This window comes from Aquarana catesbeiana, linkage group LG03, assembly GCF_042186555.1.
Source record: "Aquarana catesbeiana isolate 2022-GZ linkage group LG03, ASM4218655v1, whole genome shotgun sequence".
NCBI classification, from domain to species: Eukaryota; Metazoa; Chordata; class Amphibia; order Anura; family Ranidae; genus Aquarana; species Aquarana catesbeiana.
The window spans coordinates 318,447,447-318,460,854 of record NC_133326.1 but is presented as its reverse complement, the minus strand read 5'-3'; the positions used below and the strand labels follow the sequence as shown (position 1 = coordinate 318,460,854).

Sequence of the window (13,408 nt, the reverse complement as noted above, 5' to 3'; positions counted from 1 at the left end):
CTCAACCTGATAGAACACCTTTGGTATGAATTAGAGTGGAGACTGCGAGCCAGGCCTTCTTGTCCAACATCAGTGCCTAACTTCACAAATGCGCTTCTGGAAGAATGATCCCATAGACACACTCCTAAACCTGGTTGGACAGCCTTCCTAGAAGAGTTGAAGCTCTTATAGCTGCAAAGGGTGGGCCAACTCAATATTGAACCCTACAGACTTGGTAATATAGTGTATGTCATTCCCTGCTTGTGTGATTGGCTCACTGATTTTCCCAGAGGTCTGCACTAAGATACACATCAGATTTTGAACATGCCCTGCAACCAAAATTTCATTTTCTGTGAAATACTCCCAACGGGAAATCACATCTAAAGGGATGCAGACCCTGCAACTTTTCTTATTAGAACCCTGCAAGTGCAGCAGCTGAATAGTAATTAATAAATTACTCCCAATCACATTTAGTTTGCACATGGACACAGACAAACAAACTATTTCTTTAAAATAACAAAAGGTAGGACGGTAGGACTCTGCAACAAAATTTGGTAAAATCGTTGCAATGTACATAGATCACCCAAAGGGGAATGTTTTTTTCTTAACAAAAGTGGAGTTTCTTTTAATAATATAAACATATATGTATATATTCATAGTAATATATTGGACTCAACAGAAAAAATGCATAATCAAAAATGTTGGATGACTATCCCATATAGTGAATTTCCAAAATGCATAAATAATATACTGAAACATTTGAATACAGGTCAGATATAAATAAACATGGATGTAAATCAATGCACATATAAATAAATGTAGATTTTTGTTACTATAATAATGTAATACCTGCTGAGTAGGTTGTTGATTTGCTGTGTAGTTAAAAACCCGCAGATATTCCAAAGAACTCTTGTCAGTGCTTCCCTATAAATAATAAAAAATCGTGAATAATTCACTAATGCTTTATACATATCGATTTCACTGTATTGCATTGTAGAGTGTCACAATCATACTGTATATGCAAATTTATCTTTTGTATCATTTATTTTATTAAGGAAACAATTTGATTGTTGTTGCTTGTTTTATGTATCAAAATGATGATTACTCTTTTTTTCTGTGATTTGGAAATAAGTAGTTTAAGTACATAGAATTTCTTGTGCTATAGCCATCATTGTATTCTGACGGTGTCGTCAGAATACAATAGCACAGCGGAAGGGATTCCCCCATATACACTCACTGTCTGGATGGGGGAACTGAGCGATTTCCTTTCCTTTAACCCGTGGTTGAAGGAAAGAAAATCGCATGATCTTTGGCTGGCTTAAGTTGTAACTTAAACCAGCCATAAAGGGATCAGTCTGTCTATGGGCAGGCTGGTTGTACTGAAGGCGATCCATCAATCAACTTCAGTCCAACCAGCCAGTTGGGTTTTTTCATCAGATCACTACCGGTGGCTAGAGCAGCCAGCACAGTGATCATTGTATCCTGCTGGCGGGGAAGGCTCCGCACGAACACTAAGGCCCCTTTCACACTGGGGCGGTTTGCAGGCGTTATTGCGCTAAAAATAGCACCTGCAAACCGCCCCTAAACAACCTCCGCTGTTTGTTCAGTGTGAAAGCCCGTGCGCTGGCAGGAGAAGAAAAAATCTCCTGTCAGCCGCATCTTTGGATCGGTGAAGAAGCGGTGTATTCACCGCTCCTAAACCGCTCCTGCCCATTGAAATCAATGGGACAGCGCGGCTATACCGCGGCAATACCGCGACTATAGCCGCGCTATACGAGTGGATTTAACCCTTTTTTGGCCGCCAGCGGGGGGTTAAAACCGCACCGCTAGCGGCCGAATACCGCGGTAAAAGCGCCAAAAATAGCGCTGTTTTACCGCCGACGCCCCCTACCGCCCCAGTGTGAAAGGGGCCTTAGCCAATTGTCAAATTTCTTTTGTGGACACAAATCAACATTCTCAAGCTCATGAGAAAGCAGGTATGGGCTCTCTATATATATTTTTTTAAAGTAACAGCAGCACCATAGTAAAGCATTAAGAATGTCATCTCATCCTTGGAGACCAGACATAAAAGCCAGAAAAAAAATACACTCATCAGCCACTTTATTAGGGACACCTTGCTTAGTTCTAGGTTGGACCTCCTTTTGCCTTCAGAATTGCCTTAATTCTTTGTGGCATAGATTCACCAAGGTGTTGGAAACATTACTCAGAGATTTTGGTCCATATTGACATGAAAGCATCGCGCAGTTGGTGCAGATTTGTTAGCTGCACATCCATGATGTGAATCCCCCGTTCCACCACATCCCAAATATCCTCTATTGGATTGGGATCTGGTGACTGTGGAGGCCATTGGAGTACAGCGATCTCATTGTCATGTTCAAGAAACCAGTGGTGAGATGATTTGAGCTTTGCGTCATGGTGCATTATCCTGCTGGAAGTAGTCATCAGAAGATGGGTACACTGTAGTCATAAAGGGATGGACATGGTCAGCAACAATACTCAGGAAGGCCGTGGTGTTTAAACAATGCTCAATTGGTACTAAGGGGCCCAAAGTATGGCAAGAAAATATCCCCCACACCATTACACCACCAACAACCTGAACCATTGATAAAAGGCAGGATGGATCCATGCTTTCATGATGTTTTAAGCCAAATTCTGTTCGTACCATCTGAATGTTGCAGCTGAAATTGAGACTTGTCAGACCAGGCAATGTTTTTCCAATCTTCTATTGTCCAATTTTGGTGAGCCTGTGCAAATTGTAGCCTCAGTTTCTGTGACAGACTGTGGGACGTTTAGTTACAGTTTCCTGTTCTTAGCTGACAGCTGAGCTGAGTGGCACCCGGTGTTGTCTTCTGCTGCTGTAGCCCATCTGCTTCAAGGTTCAAGGTGTTGTGTGTTCAGAGATGGTATTCTGCATACCTTGGTTGAGACGAATGGTTATTTGAGTTACTGTTGCCTTTCAATCATCTCAAACCAGTCTGCCCATTCTCCTCTGACCTCAACAAGACATTTGCGTTCACACAACTGCTGCTCACTGGATACTTTTTCGGACCATTCTCTGTAAACCCTAGAGATGGTTGTGCCTGAAAATCCCAGTAGATCGGCAGTTTTTGAAATACTCAGACCCACCTGCCTGGCACCAACAACCATGCTATGTTCATAGTCACTTAAATCCCCTTTCTTCACCATTCTGATGCTCGGTTTGAACTCAGCAAGTCGTCTTAACTACATCTACATGCCCAATATACAAAAGAAAATGGTCTGGTGTTGCCAGTGACACACCTCCATCCCCAAATTAATTGCAACAAAGAAGAGTTACGGCCTTGGAACTTTAAATAAGGAGAGCACAAAAAGGTCAATGAGAGTATACAAAATAAATATGGTTTATAAATGTATTAAATTTGTATAACATTCATCATATATTAGATGCATCAACAGAGGTGCCAAACCAATTGGCAGTGATAAAACACAACATTACCAAGCAGCCACATACATATACAGTATATTTCTTAGAATTGTTGATGTACAGTAAATTACACAGGCATCATATAACTCAACATGTTTCGTGAGTCGCTGCTCGCTTCTTCAGGAGTAGATGTACATGCAGTGTATATATGGACTGAGCCAATAAACCAACAGGTGGCAGCAAGGTGTGTCTGTCCCAGGAGCTGAAGGGAAGGAACCAGCAAAGACCCACCAGGGGACAGATGGAGGGCAAGCATAACATGGGAGCCAAAGAGTGTGACCTTTGATGTACCTCAATGTCCAACATGATTAGCAGCATGAAGCCATGGCGCCACACTTCACATGCTGAGGACACATGGATTATGCTGCAAATCATGTTGGACATTGAGGGACATCAAAGGTCAAACTCTTTGGCTCCCATGTTATGCTTTTCCTCCATCTGTCCCCTGGTGGGTCTTTGCTGGTTCCTTCCCTTCAGCTCCCGGGATAGACACACTTTACCGTCACCTGTTGGTTTATTGGCTTTTGAGATGTTGGCTCAGTCCATATATACACTGCATTTGCATCTACTCCTGAAGAAGCGTGCAGCGACTTGTGAAATGTGTCAAGTTATACGATGCCTGTGTATTACTGTACATCGACAATTCTAAAAAATATATAAATAAAAAATGTATGTGGCCGCTTGGTAATGTTGTTGTGTTTTATCACTGCCAAGTGGTTTGGCACATCTGTTGATGCATCTCATATACGATAAATGTTATACAATTTTAATACATTTATAAACCATGTTTACTCTGTATACTCTCATTGACCTTTTTGTGTTTACCTCATTTAAAGTCCCAAGGGTGTAACTCTTCTTTGTTGCATCTACATGCCTAAATGTATTGAATTGCTGCCATGTGATTGGCTAATTAGCAATTTGTGTTAACAAGCAATTGAACTGTTGTACCTAATAAAGTGGCCGGTGAGTGTTTATTATTATTTTTGTTAGATAATTTTGTCAATGGTTGGCAGAAGCACAATAAGTCTGTGAAGGTTCTTATTTACCCAGGTCATGGTATATCTAGTAGTAGTTAGTCATATGCAACTGGACTTGTTCTGTAACTTGAATTTTTCGGAGCCACGCAGGACCCCTTCGTCAGGCATGTGATCACATGCTTGACGAAGGGGTCCTGCATGCCTCCGAAACGTTGCAATGCACCTTTTTGTGATGTGATTACTCTTTGAATAATAAACCGTTTTGCCAAAATTGATGATCCTTGGTGTGCTGGTGAATATCTACATATTGCATAGGTTCCAGTATCCAGCTGGCACTACAGCACCCAATACTCTAATGCCCCGTACACACGGTCGGATTTTCCGATGGAAAATGTCCGATCGGAGCGTGTTGTCGGAAATTCCGACCATGTGTGGGCTCCATCGGACATTTTCCATCGGATTTTCCGACACACAAAGTTGGAGAGCAGGAGATAAAATTTTCCGACAACAAAATCCGTTGTCGGAAATTCCGATCGTGTGTACTCAAATCCGACGGACAAAGTGCCACGCATGCTCAGAATAAATAAAGAGATGAAAGCTATTGGCCACTGCCCCGTTTATAGTCCCGACGTACGTGTTTTACGTCACCGCGTTTAGAACGATCGGATTTTCCGACAACTTTGTGCGACCATGTGTAGACAAAACAAGTTTGAGCCAACATCCGTCGGAAAAAAACCTAGGATTTTGTTGTCGGAATGTCCGAACAAAGTCCGACCGTGTGTACGCCCTATTAGAGCTTATTCCAAGAACGTGTGCAATGGGAATATGGACTGGGATCTTCGCAGTATTGACACAGTAATGGTGTAGCGTTGGCACAGAAAAGCACAGCATGTATAAGGGGATGCAATATGTGAAACTTCTGGGTATGTTAGAGTGCTGTGTGGTTCCTCTGGATCCCTATATCAGTACAGAACACTATAGTGATGTAGGGTTTGGTCAGGAGAAACCACAGCGCAGGAAGTGTTGGATACCAATGCTGCCATGCCGGTAGCTAATGAAGAGAGTAAGGATTTCCCTTGCCACACGCTGGGATTATAAGCATTCTTCGTCTTCCTTTACAGGGTTAATCTACCACTTAGTGACAGGGTCACTTTAAATTAACTTTTTACAGTGTGTTTTAAGATGATTTTAAAGCATCTATAGAAAAAAGGATCATAAGTACTGTGGCCACTGGAACAGCTCATTTAAATGAGGGAAAACATCAGAATAGTTAGCATGTTTTAGGTGTTTTATATGGGAAGTGTATTAATGGCGCCTTTCACTTTTGGGGCAATATTGAATTCTATACATTTTACTAAAAAAGCATAGTAAATGTAATATTTATGAATGTTAGGTGGCTTAAATTATTGTTTGTATTCTACTACTGAAAAAAGAAAATTTCAAGAAAAAATGAATGTTCATTATGATTAGAAATAGATTTGTTTGGTGAAGAAGAGAAATTGTTATCCTTTGTTACCTGGATATCGTCCCTGGTCCCTTGGGATCATTGTTCCGAAACATTTGGTAAATATAAGTATGAGAATTAGTTAGCTTCTCCCTAATTATGGAAATGATCTGTGAAAATATAAAAAAAAAAAACGTACAATTAAATGATCTATTTTCATGACAATAGAGAAGATTACCTGCACACCAACTTCAATCAACCAGGGGCACAAAATATTATTTCTGTTACTGTTGTTTAATGTTGCTAAATGTTTTTTTCTCATCTTGGAATGTCCAATTGTTAGGCCTCTCTTCTTTTATTAATATTCTGTTTTGCTCTTTTTTTGCATCTAATTTGACCTTTTTACATTACACTTGTGCAGTATTAGGAAAACACCAATAATTCATTTCTGTGCAAAAATATTTAAAAGAGAGGTATGGCTAAACCTTTTTTGTGCTACTAAAGTCTCGTTTTTTTTTTGTTAAAAAATAACAAACATGTTATACTTACCTCCTCTGTGCATGGGTTTGCACAGAGCAGCCCAGATCCTCCTATTCTTGGGTCCCTCTTCATTGCTCCTGGTTCCTCCCTCCTGTTGAATGCCCCCACAGCAAACAGCTTGAGATAGGGGCACCTGAGCCCAGCCACGGCTCTCTGTGTCCATTCAGACACGGAGCCGTGGCCCGGCCCTGCCCACTCTCTCTTCTCATTGGCTCACTGACTTTGATTGACAGTAGTGGGAGCCAATGGCACTTTGGTGCTGTCTCAGCCAATGAGGAGGGGAGTCCTGGCCAGGTAAGTCTCTTGTGCAACATTGCTGGATCTAGATGGGCTCAGGTAAGTATTAGGGGAGCTGCTGCACACAGAATGCTTTTTTATCTTAATGCATGAGATCAGGATACTGTTTCATATAATTACATGGTACAGCATGCACATATCAGGAATATGAAATGTTGGGCTAACAAACACTTTAAAGTGGATGTAAACTCGATTCATGAAATTTGAGCTGGACACATACAGTATATTTGCAGTGTTTTCTTATCTCTCTTCAAAGCACCAAGTCCCGTGGCTTTCTCTTGCTCCGTGCTTCTGTTATCAGCATGACAACTTCTGACAAGTTCTCAGACACGTGATAAAACCAGCCTGAATTTTGTGTCAGGGTGGGTGGTATAAATAGATTAGCAGAAAGCTGCTCTACTCACAGGACAGCACTGAACGTTTTTGCCTATGTGGTGGGGGTGTGTGCCTTTCCTCCAATCAGCTGTCTTCCAGTGTAATCCAACACTACACTGCTACTGCTGAATGAGGAAGTGGAATTCTACCACAATGTGCAATTTCTTAACAGTATATAAGGCTGAAGACAATAGATATACATTTAAAACATAGGTAGGGAGATTTGTTTAATCTCTGTGTATCATCTGAGGCTGTTCACTTCACTATATATGTGAGGGTTTACATTCACTTTATTAATGTAGGGAATGCATTAGCTAAAAAAACACCAAGGCTTTAAAACCACTTTAAGTACTATATATATATATATATATATATATATATATATATAAACCTGCTAATGAGCTTGTCACCACTAGGACCGTGTAAATGGTTCAAAGGTTAGCACCTAAATTATTAAAGGGTTAGAAAAATAGTTTCGCTTCAAAAAACATGCCTTGATCTATTTAATATGTGCATGTGAAACTCAAATGAAATACTGAGGCCACATTATGTCTACTGATTACACCTACTTAATTCAAGAAAAAGGATCATAGCACTTTGATCATTAATATTTTTGTAATAATTGCAGCTTACAACAGTTTATGCAAGAAAGGGGCCATTACACATTTTCTGAAGTATTCATATTCCAAATGTATATAAGGTCAATATGAACTGAAGATTTACCAAGTGGTCATTTATCTCAAGAACTGCACAAAGGGCAAAGAGGCGCCAGATGAAGGTAGAGAAATTAGATTTTTCCATTAGTACAGAAAATAGTTATATAGGTAAAAATAGGTATTGGACTCTGTGACTTAAAGGACAACTTCACCTTTAGTACACTTGTCATTTAATAGAACTCTCCACCCCATTGATTGCAGTCAACCTAGGATAACAACTTACAACTTACTAATAGGCCCACAGCAGGTGGTCTTTACATTTAGGAGATAGGGGATTTATTAAAGGTATATACAGCATTTATTGTCCAGTGCTTTATTCGATTGCTGGGGTGTTCTCAATAGGCAAGCAACTGACACTTCCAGGTAATGCCAGAGTGTACCTATTCCTCACCACTCCCAACATTTCTGTTAGTCCCTCACTATGATAAGCTGCCTCCCTGGCCAGTAGAAATATCACACACAAGAAAAATATATAGTGCTACTACCTATACACAGGAGTATCACCAGAGCTCACAGGTGCTTGATCCACAGTCGTTTGTCTGTAAGCAACAATCCATTAAGATGATCCGCACAGCCAGTTGTTGTTCTTAAAAATCTTCCTGTTTATTGAAAACCACAGTGTACAAATGCAGATAAAAACCAGTTGCCGCGTTTTAGTCTACAAGGCCTTAGTCATAACTACAGTAGTTATGACTAAGGCCTTGTAGGCTGAAATGCGTCAACTAGTTTTATCTGCATTTGTACACTGTGGTTTTCAATAAACAGGAAGATTTTAAAGAGCAACAACTGGCTATGCGGATCACCAGTAGGAATATGCATGACACAGGAGTGGGAGGGTAAGCTTGGTCATTACCTGGAAGTGCTGGAGCTTTGCCACTTCAAAACAGGTCATCCTTATTCAGTTACAGCAGAGCGCAATAAGCGCTGCTGTAAGTATATTCAAGCATTTCTAGGTGCCTACAGTTTGACTGCTAGCATTTTACTTTTTTGAAAGTGAAAAAGTCTGTAAAGTGCCCCCTCCCATGAGGTAATAATTAAAAAAAAGAACTGGATGCTTCTTTTGAACTTAGACTGCTTGCTTTTAAAGCAAGCAGTGAAAGTGCCTAAATTTGACCTGGTATCAGCCTATTGCAGATCCTGTACAGCAGGGCTACGATTCGAAAGTCAGAAGCTAGTTCAAGGAGCCAATCAGTCTGTATGCTGACCGGAAGCATGTTAACAGGAGGAGTAACAGAGAGATCACTGTGCTGTTTCTCCTTTCACTATCCGAAGAGAAGGAGACCTCTACCATGTCAGATAAAGAGTGTGGTGGTCCCATCCCTGATACAATAGAACAAAGAAAAATACCCCCTAAATGGGACTTTGAAAGACCACCAACTCTGATGTAAGAATAAATATCTTGAATTTATTAAATGTAAATCTAGACAATGTGATCATAGATAAAAAGACGTGTAACGTCTACACAATACATACATGCATCAAACAAAAAACAAAACACATGAGTTCGACTCGAACATTGGCTGTTTGCCCGTTCCCCGAACAGCGAACAATTTGGGGTGTTTGCGGCAAATCCAAAAGCCGTGGAACACCCTTTAAAAGTCTACGGGAGAAATCAAAAGTGCTAATTTTAAAGGCTTATATGCATATGCCCCAGGGGACATGTATCAATGCAAAAAAAAGTTTTAAAAACGGCCATTTTTTCGGGAGCAGTGATTTTAATAATGCTTAAAGTGAAACAATAAAAGTGTAATATTCCTTTGAATTTCGTACCTGGGGGGTGTCTATAGTATGCCTGCAAAGGGGCACATGTTTCCTATGTTTAGAACAGTCTGACAGCAAAATGACATTTCTAAAGGAAAAAAAGTCATGTAAAACTACTATCGCTAGCGCTGGTTATAATGAATTGTCGGTCCGGCAATACACATAAAAGTTCATTAATAAAAATGGCATGGAATTTCCCCACAGGGGAACACTGAACCAAAATTAAAAAAAAAAAATGCGTGGGGGTCCCCCCAATTTCCATACCAGGCCCTTCAGGTTATAGCGCCTACAAAATAGGGGATAGATTTAGGGCATTTTTATTATTTTTTTTTTTTTTTTTACTAGTAATGGCAGTGATCTGCGATTTTTATCAGGGCTGCAATATTGCAGCGGACAGATTGGACACTTTTGACACATTTTTGGGACCATTGACAATTATACAGCGATCAGTGCTATAAAAATGTACTGATTACTGTATAAATGTCACTGGCAGGAAAGGGGTTAACCACTAGGGGGCGATCAAGGGGTTAACTGTGTTCCCTAGGTATGTTCTAACTGTGGGGGAATGGGACTGACTAGGGAAGGAGAGAGATCAGTGTTCATACTTAGTATGAACACATAATCTGTCTCCTCTCCCCTGAAAGAACCGGAATTTGTGTGTTTACCCACACAGATCACGGTTTTCGCTCTGTCACAAGCGATCGCGGGTGCCCGGCGGTCACCGCGAACGCTGGGCACTCACATCGGCTCCGGGCACATGCCTCGGGTGTGCTTCCTACAGCATCTTAAAGGGCTGATGTACAGCTACAACGGATCACCCAGGGGAGCCATTCTGTCGCAGTATAACTGCGGCGGCCGGTCGGGAACCGGTTAATCTTGTAGCGAGCTGTTCCTTTGTATGTTTTTATTTTTGGCTGCTTTAAAGAGATTAACAATTTAATTATCAGCATAGTTATTTATTGTGTGAGTTGTCAGTCTTTAAAATTCTCTACTAAAGTAGACGGTAATGAATGTCTTTACTTAGTATCGCCAGTTATATTTACAGCAGGTTTGCATTGATTTGAAGCCGCTCAAGCCCTGTCTGCATTTGCTTGTGCTTAATGGATCTGGAACAGTCTTCATTGAGATTCACTTCTGCTTCCGTTGTGTACAGGTATGCTTAGCTGTTTTTCCAAGTGCAGCTAAAAGTGGTATTAAACTAAAAATGGAATATATTGCAGCTTACCAAACCTTAGATGTGGTGTCTGCATCAGTTTTCTTTTTTAGGCTTTTCCTCTGTTTTCACCTGTTGATGGTCAGTAACACGCCTCTTGTATTAGAGTGCCCCACTCTGGATGAAGGGTCACAGGGGCACCTTTGGAGAGCAGCATTGTTAATCTGGGGGGAGGGGAGTGTTAGATGTACTAGGAGATTTAGATACACTAACAAATTGAAGCCACACCCCAGATTGCACTTTATAAGCAATTTTTTTCCTTTTGGGATAAAGGTTTTACATAAATAAATAAAAGCTGACCATTGAAGCACCCCTGTCAGTGGTAAATGGATTGTCCCATCCCCCTAACTGCTACATCTTCAAAACAGCTTGTTCTGTTGCAAAACAACAGACTTACTGGCCAGATTACCAGGTGTAAATACAGGAAAGAAAGCCTAAAAAAAAACAATGAATGCAGCCATCGCATCTAAGAAAGCTTACTTCCTGGGGCTCTTCTTCTTGAGTCCACATTACTGCCTGCACAATGTGGACATCGCCTATTGGTGGAAGCACACTTGCAATGGCGGAGTCCTCCCTCATTGGCTCCAGAGGCAGGAGAACACACAGGGATGGTGAGGGGACAAGTGCCAAAGAAGAGAACAAGCATTATAAAATGTCCGGTCTCCAGGGTAGGAAATTAGCTTGGCTCATAGAGGAAATTATGACTTTGATCCAATACACTGCAGGCTGGTATTCGGAATCAAGGCAATGAAGTAAGGTAATTGAAGCACTATTTGAAATTTTTTTTTTGGGCTTTAAAGTATCTCAGATTTGCAGATTAGAGATGATCTAAGTGAGATTCATCAGTAAAGTTTTTTTTTAGCCTTGGATCCAGTTTGTTATCAATAGGGTCAGGATGAAGACAGAATTCTCACTGGGGAGAGTAGTTTTGTCCTCTTCTTGATCAAGGAACTTTATTACACTAGTTGCCCTTCAATGGACTTTTTGTCTTTTTGCAGCATTACTAACATAACTCACCTCATTAACACTGTAAGCTTGTGTGATAGCCATATCTACAGATAGACGTCCACCTGCAGTCTTCACTCTCATATTTTCTTTCCCCTTTTCATGCTCTGTAAAGAGACAATTGATAGTAAATAAAACCTGGTGCTGTAAGTGCTTACAAAAGTATTAAACCAGCCAAAGACGGATTGAAATTTGGACGGTTTAGCAGGTACTGGACAAATTTCTACCCATCTATGGGCAGGCTTGTTGTACTGAAGTTGATATATCGTTGATATATCGATTGACTTCTGTACAACCAGCCGGTTGGGTTTTTTCTTGCGATCACTGCCAGTAGGGAAGGCTCCCTGTGCTCCCCAACACAATAGCACCGTGGGAGGGATTCTCCCATTAGAACTGACTGTGTTCATGGGGGAGTCAAACAATTTTCTTTGCTTCAACCTGTTCATACTCTATGGCCAGCTTTAGTTTAGGTTTTAGGTTTTAATCTGTTTATGTTAAGTCTACTTAAAACGACATGTCCTTCCAAGACTACCATTACACCGGGTGACAACAATGCTGTCTGATTTCTCAGCAAAATGAACAACGGTGTTAGGTTAGGTTCATATATGTGTGAGTAGGAAACGTGCAAAATCACGTGCTTTCCCAATCCACAGTGAAAATGCACTACACTTTTGCATTGACAAAAGAGCTGGCACCATTCAACTTGTTGCAGTACATAAAAAAAAAAAAAAAGGCAGGAACTTCTTTAGCTGCATTTTTGTGAGTAGAGCAGCCTATTGAAATGAACATGCTGCCTATACGCAGAATGAAGTTCACAATAGTGTGAACTGAGCCCTCTCTATTTGTCCTAGTGATCATTATCACCAGAACTAAGAAGAAATAGAGCGGAGGTCTTCTAATGGGGACCCTTGTGGTGGAGGTAAATCCCATCAAAGGGACATAAAAGGCAAAAAACACATGACTTCACTCTTTACTATTCTACTTAAAACTAAAAAGCTCTGTATATACCTTAAAGTGATACTAAAGGATCGTTTTTAATTTTTTAAAAATAATAAACATATCATACTTACCTCCACTGTGCAGCTCGTTTTACACAGAGTGGCCCCCGAACATCCATTTCTGGGGTCCCTCAGTGCTCCCCCCTTGGAAAAGCGTTCTCCCAATGGAGTTACCTTGCGGGCGCGCTCCCAAGTCCAGCATTCGGCGTCCATAGAGGCCGAATGCAGGACTCGGCCCCGCCCCCCGGCGCCTGCATCATTGGATTTGTTTGACAGCACCTGGAGCCAATGGCTGCGCTGCTATCTATCTATCCAATCAAGAGTCGGGAAACCGTGGAGAGAGGGGCGGTGGGGACGCGCCAACGGAAATAGGGGGCTCAGGTAAGTAAAATGGGGCTGCAAGGTGTTTTTTAACCTTAATGCATAGGACGCATTAAGGTGAACAAAACACCAGCCTTTACAAACCCTTTAAAGCTGTACTCCAGGTGCAAGTACTTTATTTAAATCTATTCCTTGATAGCCACAAAGGATATCAATCCACTTTGTGTGAACCAAATGCCTTAGCAAACCCAAAGTAAGTAGTACATAAAAGTAGCAGTAACATCATCCCTGTGTTGCTTGTGCAGAGAAGAGCCGTGGG

General features: G+C 41.1%; 1 long non-coding RNA gene across 1 annotated transcript; it reads right to left on the bottom strand.

Moving 5' to 3' along the window:
- Positions 1-833: 833 nt before the first annotated feature.
- LOC141134539 (uncharacterized) lies at positions 834-11,936 on the bottom strand. Its single transcript, XR_012243191.1, has 3 exons — positions 11,783-11,936; positions 5,936-6,033; positions 834-903 (listed from the first exon to the last, which is right to left on the bottom strand). It is a non-coding gene; the product is annotated as an uncharacterized lncRNA (long non-coding RNA).
- Positions 11,937-13,408: the final 1,472 nt, after the last annotated feature.